Source organism: Lathyrus oleraceus, chromosome 5, assembly GCF_024323335.1.
Source record: "Lathyrus oleraceus cultivar Zhongwan6 chromosome 5, CAAS_Psat_ZW6_1.0, whole genome shotgun sequence".
Lineage (NCBI taxonomy): Eukaryota > Viridiplantae > Streptophyta > Magnoliopsida > Fabales > Fabaceae > Lathyrus > Lathyrus oleraceus.
Window position 1 is genome coordinate 329,978,604 of NC_066583.1, and position 7,832 is coordinate 329,986,435.

Sequence of the window (7,832 nt, forward strand, 5' to 3'; positions counted from 1 at the left end):
AGGGCGACTTAGGCAAAAATGAGCGTCTCGGTGGATTGAAAACCCGAAAGGGCGGTCCATGCAAAAGTTAGAGACATGAAAAAGAATAATATATATATCCCGCTAGATTGAGTACCTCACCATGGGGCAATCTAGGCAAAAATTATGGATTTGGAAAGTAACTGCATCCTGACAAGACTTTGTTTTTCAATTGTCGCTCAGTCATCATCAACTGAAGCATCGAATACATTGGATTCAGAGTTGGTGGAGAAATGATCATTATGTTCAATGTAGCCCTTTTTCTAATATATATCACCAATTTCAAATTTTGTAAAGATCCATGGAGTTTTGCCATTTGCAGACTACCATTCTATCAAATAAATTCAAGCTTTTATCCTATTTTTTGCGCTCTCATTTGTTTCTGTTTAACAAATGTTTGCATGTTTTAACTGATAAATATCATTGTTTTAAACAAATACAGTTTTATAAACTGTTTTAAACAAAGTGAACATTCACAATGACTAAGAGGATAGCTGGAGTGTCTTCAGTGCTCTCCCAAGGATAGTACGATCTCCAAAAGGTAAGACATTTGTTCATACTTCTGACATGTTTGTATCCTCTTCATCATCTTTCAGGTTGTCTCCCTAGCGAGCGCAGAAAAGATTGATATATCAACTCCCAGAGAGTCTGGAGTTTTGGCCTCGATCTTTTAGAGTTGTGTACACCTCTATATCAGGTGCTGGCATTTATGTTTTATCAATTATATGATTTTCATCCTTTGTGTGGGCTGACCTAAAATCCCTTATAGATTGATAAAAGTTGATATGTTATCTATTCACGAGGAAGTTTGTCTTTCCCCAGTACGAGCAGAAGTCCTCGGTGGAGTAGGCATGTGTTCCCGGCATGGCTATCTTTCAAGATATCTCCCCAGCAGGTTGGCTTATAGCTCATCCCCAGTAGGGGTGCTTGCAGCAGACTATCCCCAGTATAGTCTCCTACAACTCATCCCCAGTGGAGTTTCCTGATCCTAGCTTGGCATCTGTATCCCCTCCATGGTTGAGGATTTCTTCCAGTATTGGACGGTGATGAGGAAGATGTGTTATTTCCTTCCCCAGCGGAGCAATGGTTCTTTCTTCCCTCAACAAAGTTGGTTTCTCTAGCAGTTGGAAGGGAGTGTTTGATTGATGAGTCTGTTTGGTGGTTGTTCCCCACATAATTTCATATCATCCCTTGATAAGATCCCCAGTGGAGTTTTTCTATGACAGATCTTATTGATATCTCTGCATGTTCCCCAGCTAAGACTTTTCCCTCCCCAACGATGGTCCATGACTCTTGGTATTTGATTGCATTCCCACCAGAATTGATTTCTCCTGTGGGCCTGGCCTGTCTCTTTTGAGATGTTATACCGGATGTCTGTCCATTGATCATCGGACCTGTTTGTGTTAGATATGTCTGTCTGTCAGCATTGATCATACATAAACCACGCATATACATGCATAATCATAGCATTTAGATATTCATGTTGCGTTCTTTGCCATATATCTTTGCTTGTTATCTCCTGTTGTTGGTGAAATATGTTCTTCTCTAAGCAGATGTTTGCCTCTGATCTCTCCATATAGAGTCAGCCTCATAAGTAGAAAGTGTTTATCTTTCCTTCTTTATTCCCCACTGAGTTATGTCCTCGTGGATGATTATTGTTTCAGTTTCCTCCTCAAGTGTGTATTGGGATGGAATTACTCCCCTGAGTTATATCCTCATTACGTTGAGTCTTGTTTTATCGTGTCTTTCTAGTTTGTTCCTAGGTTAACTCCTTTCTTGTTATTTCCCTGCAGTACTATGTGGTTTAGTTGATCAATTTCTCAGTAACCAACAATTCTTCATCCTTTTCCCCAGTGGAACTCTGTGGCCTTCTACCCAGTAACCGGTAGTTGTAAGTCCTATTTTCTGTGGTTTTCTACCCAGTAGCCGGTAGATGTAATCCCCTTTTTGTTGGTTATCTTTATCCAATATCCGGTATTGATATTCCTTCACTTTTGAGTATACCACCCAGTAACCGGTGATATATCTCTAGATAACTGCTTTTTTCAAGCAAGTTATCCCCCTGAGTCATCTTTCATTTACCCTTGTTTGGTAATGAGTGTTTCTCCTTTTGATTGGTCATCATTTCATGCCCAGTACCCGGTATATCGATGTCCTTTCTTTTCGGTCGATTTATCCTTTATTAACCCAGTAACCGGTTGTGGATAATCTTCCATGCGAGTATGTTATCTATGTTATGAAGGTAATAGATAATATATCTCATGCACTTTTCAGTCGAAGTCTTTGTTCTTCCCCAGTCGAGTAAGATTCGTATTTCTTTATGGAATTGAATGCCCATCCTGTAAGTCGAGTTTGCTTTTTCAGCCCTCCTTTCGGATGATGAGTGTCTTGGATTTGTTCCCAATTCACGCCTGGTTGGTCACCTATTATATGCCCAGTAACCGATATCCCTGGTGTTCCTTCCTTCTTCTCCCTATTATGACTTTTTGTCCCCTATGGAGTCAGATTTTCCTGAGTTAAGATGTGCCTTTTGGATCCTCCTCAGATGTTTCGGATGATTGATACCTCTCACCCTTATACCGGTGTTAGATATTCTTTCTCCCTGAGCGTGTTGTTCTCTCACCCAGTAATCGGTGTTTTGATAACATGTCTCTCTTTGAGTTTATTACCTAGTAACCGGTAATATCTCATTGTTTCTTTCTCAGCTGAGTCTTGTGTGGACATCCCCGTCTGAGTCCAGATATTTTATCCGATGTATCCTTTATGGATAGTTTTGCTGTATAGGCATATTCCCCAATACATGCATCTTTGCGTCAACTCGAGTCTTTCCATCGAATTACTTTCGTGGAATCCCTTCGTGTATCCCAGCAAATTTTAAGTCGTGACCTGTTCATGCATTTTACCCTATTGTCCCCTCAGAGTCTCTGTCTCCCTAGTGAGTCTGTTACTCCTATGGATTTTTCAGTTTCTTCTGATTTCTTTTCCTTCGTGGCAGTTATTCACCATGAATATTTTATTTTGCATGCATACATCTGCATCATGAGGTATCTTAGGGACCAAAATTCGTCTCTTTGTTGTTATTTAAGCCCATTCTACCTCGTCGAGACGAAGATTTTAACCTTCATATCTCCGGCTAGAATGACCTTAAATAGGGGCATCTATAAGACCCTAATTTTGACCCTAAGATCCCTCATGGCGTCATATCATTTGCTCATTGCATTCCCTCAAGGATCATAGCATGTGTGGCTCTTTTACCCTAGAGTTGGGACTTATGTGAGTGGTTTGAGACCACCAAGCATGCTTAAATTGTATATTATTGCTTTTCTTATTTTGTTTATTAACCAAAAGCACAAAAATATGTCACTAACTCTTTTTGTTTTGAAGCTCAAGTGATCATGTGCTCCCTTGCTCCTAGGAGGCTCCTAAACTCAATGAAGTGGCTAGATGAAGATGAGAACAAGCATGACAATGGTCCACAAAGTTCCTAATCATCATTTATGTCTCCCAAGTATCTCAATTTTCCAATTTGATCAAGATAACCCAAAGGGCTTGAGGTTTGTTTCCCAAGGAAACCCTAATTCAACTGTACATTGACTGTGCCTTGCTCATGAAGCAACCTTAACTTATGATCAAATTAAATCAAGGGAATTTATTTAATTTATTATTTTATGCATATATGAGCCTATGTGAGTATCCTCAATCATTCATTCATCAAGATTTGAAGTTTGACCTTGAGAAGTTGACCAGTCAAGCCATATAACTAAACTAAGGATCCCTGAGACCTAACTTGTGATGTGTTTATCATATTAAGATGACCCCAAGATAAAAAATGTTCTTAAGAACCATATGAACAACTTTAATGTTCATCAAAAATTCATTTGAAATTTGGAAGGTCATCATTCATTTCAAAACATTATAGGACATTTTGACTGAAACCCTAATTTTGGGTCAACTTCCCAAGGACCTAACTTATTTATTTTTTATGATTTTAAGGTGATACCAATTTCATTGGAAATATTAAGATTTATTCTTAAATTTTTATTTTGGACAAAATTTCATAATACTAAAAGAAACACATGTGATAATACAAAACATTATAGGTCACTTTGGACCAAAACCATGGAATTTGAAAAATGTCCAACTTCAAGTGCCCATAACTTTCTCATCAAAAATACAAATGATGCAAAATTTAAGTCTAAATTGATCACCTTGGAACGATCTACAACTTTTATGTTGGAGGTGTTTCCATTTTAGGCTTGCATCATTGACATAGAAGGGTTTGAAGTTGCTCACTTTTGGCAAAAAAATTCAAAGGGAACCTAGACATGTTTTGTACCCCAAACTTCAAAGCTAGTTTTCATAAATTTCCAAACTCCAAATGAATTTTTCCCCAACATAACTTTTATTCCTTATGTCAATAGCTTTCCAACCATTACTCACATGACCATTTTTGGATTCTCCATGTGGGACTTTCGAAGAGGTGAATGTTTATGTTCAATTTTGCGATTCACAATATAACTTGATGTACAAGCTAATGCCAAGCCAGTTTCACGTCCAAATCATTTTTACTTAAGCTCAGCTTGAATTTCCATTCACTTTTGGGCCTCACATGCGCCTGTACAGGCCCATGCATGGAGGACCCAACATTCATGCACACGAGTATTGCACCTCATTGCCTCAAGCTCAGCTATAAATAGAAGTGTTAGCTCATTCAAATTTCAACCTCAAGGTGATCTGAAACCCTGATGAATTGAAACGTCACCCTCACTCAAAGGAATTTCAGTTTTCATTTCTCAATTTCAAGCTTGAATTTCAACATCCTTAGTTGATCCTCAAGTCTTAATTCCTTAGCCTTGCATCATCACCACATCTCCAGATCAAAATTGGATCAAGAACCTGAGCAAATCGTGTTGTTCAAAGCTGCATTTCAGAGGTATATCACTAAACTATTTAGATCTGGATCTTGCTACACAATGTGAATTGCTTGAGTTTGAACTATTTTCTAAAGTCCTCGAGCAAGAGGCAGGCCAGTGCTGGTCTTAATTTCATGAATTATGCCATTTCAGTTTCTGTACCTTGATTTTCAAGCTCTGATTTCTCATTAAATAGAAACATTGAGGAAGATCCAAGGTTACAAGGGTGATGTACATCACCCCAACTTCATTTTGGTAACCTACTTGTTAATTTTCATTAAGTTTCAAAAAACCTGCGCGTGGTGGCCGGAGTTGGTTCTCTGACCGGAGAAGATGGTGGTTTCCACCACCATCCCCACACGGATGCTTCAGATCCCTTGGATCTCTTTCAAATGTTATAATCTTGGCCGTGCGTTTGTTTGACTTCTTTTAATTCCATGTGTGATGCGCTTGACTCATGAACACCATATGATCACGCCTCTGAGCCGTGTGATGGTGCCACGTCAATTAATGAGATGGATCCACTGGGCGCTGATTTTTGCTATTTTCTATTTTCTGTTTTAATTTCATTAATTCATTTTATTTTCAAAAATTCATAAATATTTTATTTGAAGTCACAAAAATATGAGACCAATGGCAAAAAATTTCTTAAAAAATCTAGTCTCATGTTATGATTTTTAATTTTTTTGTGACTTCATTTAATATTTTTTGTGAATTATTTTGTTTTTAATAGTTTTTAATTCATTTTAAATACTTTTTGATATCTAAAAAATTCAAAAATATTTTCCTAACATATATGGATCATGATAAGTCAATGAAAAATAGTCTCATCAATTTCTTAATTGATTTGAGATTTATTTGAGATTTTAATTCATAAAGTGTTAATTTTAATGTTTTTAATTGATTTAAAATTGTTTTTGATTTCAAAAATTGCTAAAAAAAATTGTCAAATCGTGTTTGACCGTGTTAGACCTGTGAGAATTTAATTAGACTTATTCAAGTTGATTTGAATTGAATTTGAGGTTCGACCATATTTTGTCCATTTTATTTTACATTTTATTTTAATTCCAAAAAATACCAAAAAAAATATGTTTGACTTGTTGACTTCTAATCTTCATTTCTCTTCTGTTTAACATTGACTGATGATGATTTGATTCACTTTTGACCAATTGTGTTTGACCTTTGAATTTTCTTTCTATTCCATTTCATATTCATCTCATTTCTTTTTATTTTTGGCCAATGAGTTAATGTCTTATAGTTGGTTTTGACATATGAGAGGTTTAACCTTCTTTGATCCAAATCAAACTCAACTTGATCCATGATCAAGTGAGTTGCTTTGTGTCCAAGATAGGTTGCTTCTTGGTCAAGCAAAAAACCTAAAGTCCATACAAGGCCTTTCTCTTTTCTTTTGGCATGGAAAGTTGTAGGAGCTTGGCTTACTAGTCATGATCTCTAACTTGTGTTTATTTGCCTATAGTTTTATTAACCGGCCTCAGATAGGTGTGACTACTACATTAGTCCACTTACGATTGCTTAACATAACGCTAAATTGTCTTATGACACACTAACATAACCACTAATTACTAATTTTAATTTGAGCATTTAATTTCTTGCAATTTACTTTAATGCAATTTACTTCCTTGCTCTTTTATTCATATTGCTTTTCCCTTTGCTCACTTGAGCACATATTTTATGTTTATGTCATTTTCCTTTTGCTCATTTGAGCTCATTATTATATATAAATATATTGTTGCCTTGTGTTTGTTTTGCCTTTGTTTGTGTGAACCCAATGCATAAAGGAGAAAGGACTTAGAATTAGGACCTTACCCATGCTTAAAGGAGTCCAAGAGCAACTAGGCCTCATGCCTTTAGAATGCTAAATTTGTTGAAGAGCAACTAGGCCTCATGCCTTTAGAATGCTAAATCTTAAAGTTGACTTCAAAGAACCCCTAATCTAAACTCATTCTTTGTCCATTCCTCTTATTGTGTTGTGAACTTTTTGATGTTTGTTCTTGTGATAGGGATTCCATCTTGAGATAGTAAGAAAGACCATTGTGATGAGTAACCAAGTTAAGAGAGACAAGCCAAATGGAGATCCTAGGAGCTTGAATATAATATTTGTTTGATTGCTTGAGTGATTGCTAAGTCCAAAGGAAAGGAGCATCTTGAATCATCTTTATGATTTCAAGAAAAGGAACTCCAAGGGTTTTATCTCTTATCTTATCTTTGTATGCTTTAGGACTAGCCCTTCTCTTCTTCTCCTCACTCTAACCCAAGCCAAACTACTTTATATGCAAACTTTGACATTGTTTTCAAACTAGAAACCTAGGCCTTATGCCTTTGACTTTTCAAAATCTTTTCATTAATACTCATTGTAAATGAACCTTAATTTCACTTTAACCTCACTTTGCAAATACATTTAACTTGTAAATACAACTCACTTCAAGTTGTTTTTGTGGTTTCAATGGCCATTTTTGCTAAAACTTTTCAAAAACATTAGTCATAGGTTTGAGTTATCATAGTGGTTGATGTAAATCTCACCTCATCCTTAGTGATTGGATTATAAGTCTTCCATACTTATTATAGGGTTAACCCCTCACTAGTATGTTGAAGCTCTCCTCACATGGTGTATTGTTGGTTTAGGTTGAGTTTTCTCCCTTTGATAACAAAAGATCTTAAGGCTTTTGATTAAATCAATTCACCAATCTTTGAAATTTTTACCCCGAACTACGAGGTTTTAATCCTACCTTTGTGATGGTACGTAGGCAATGGGTTCATCCATTCAAACAACAAAATTGTAAGTATAATCTATTCTCTTCTCATCCCCCCAATCTTTTGCACACATTTTCACAAATACCAACCTACAACACACATTTGCAAAAAGAGGTTCCCTTAGAGTAC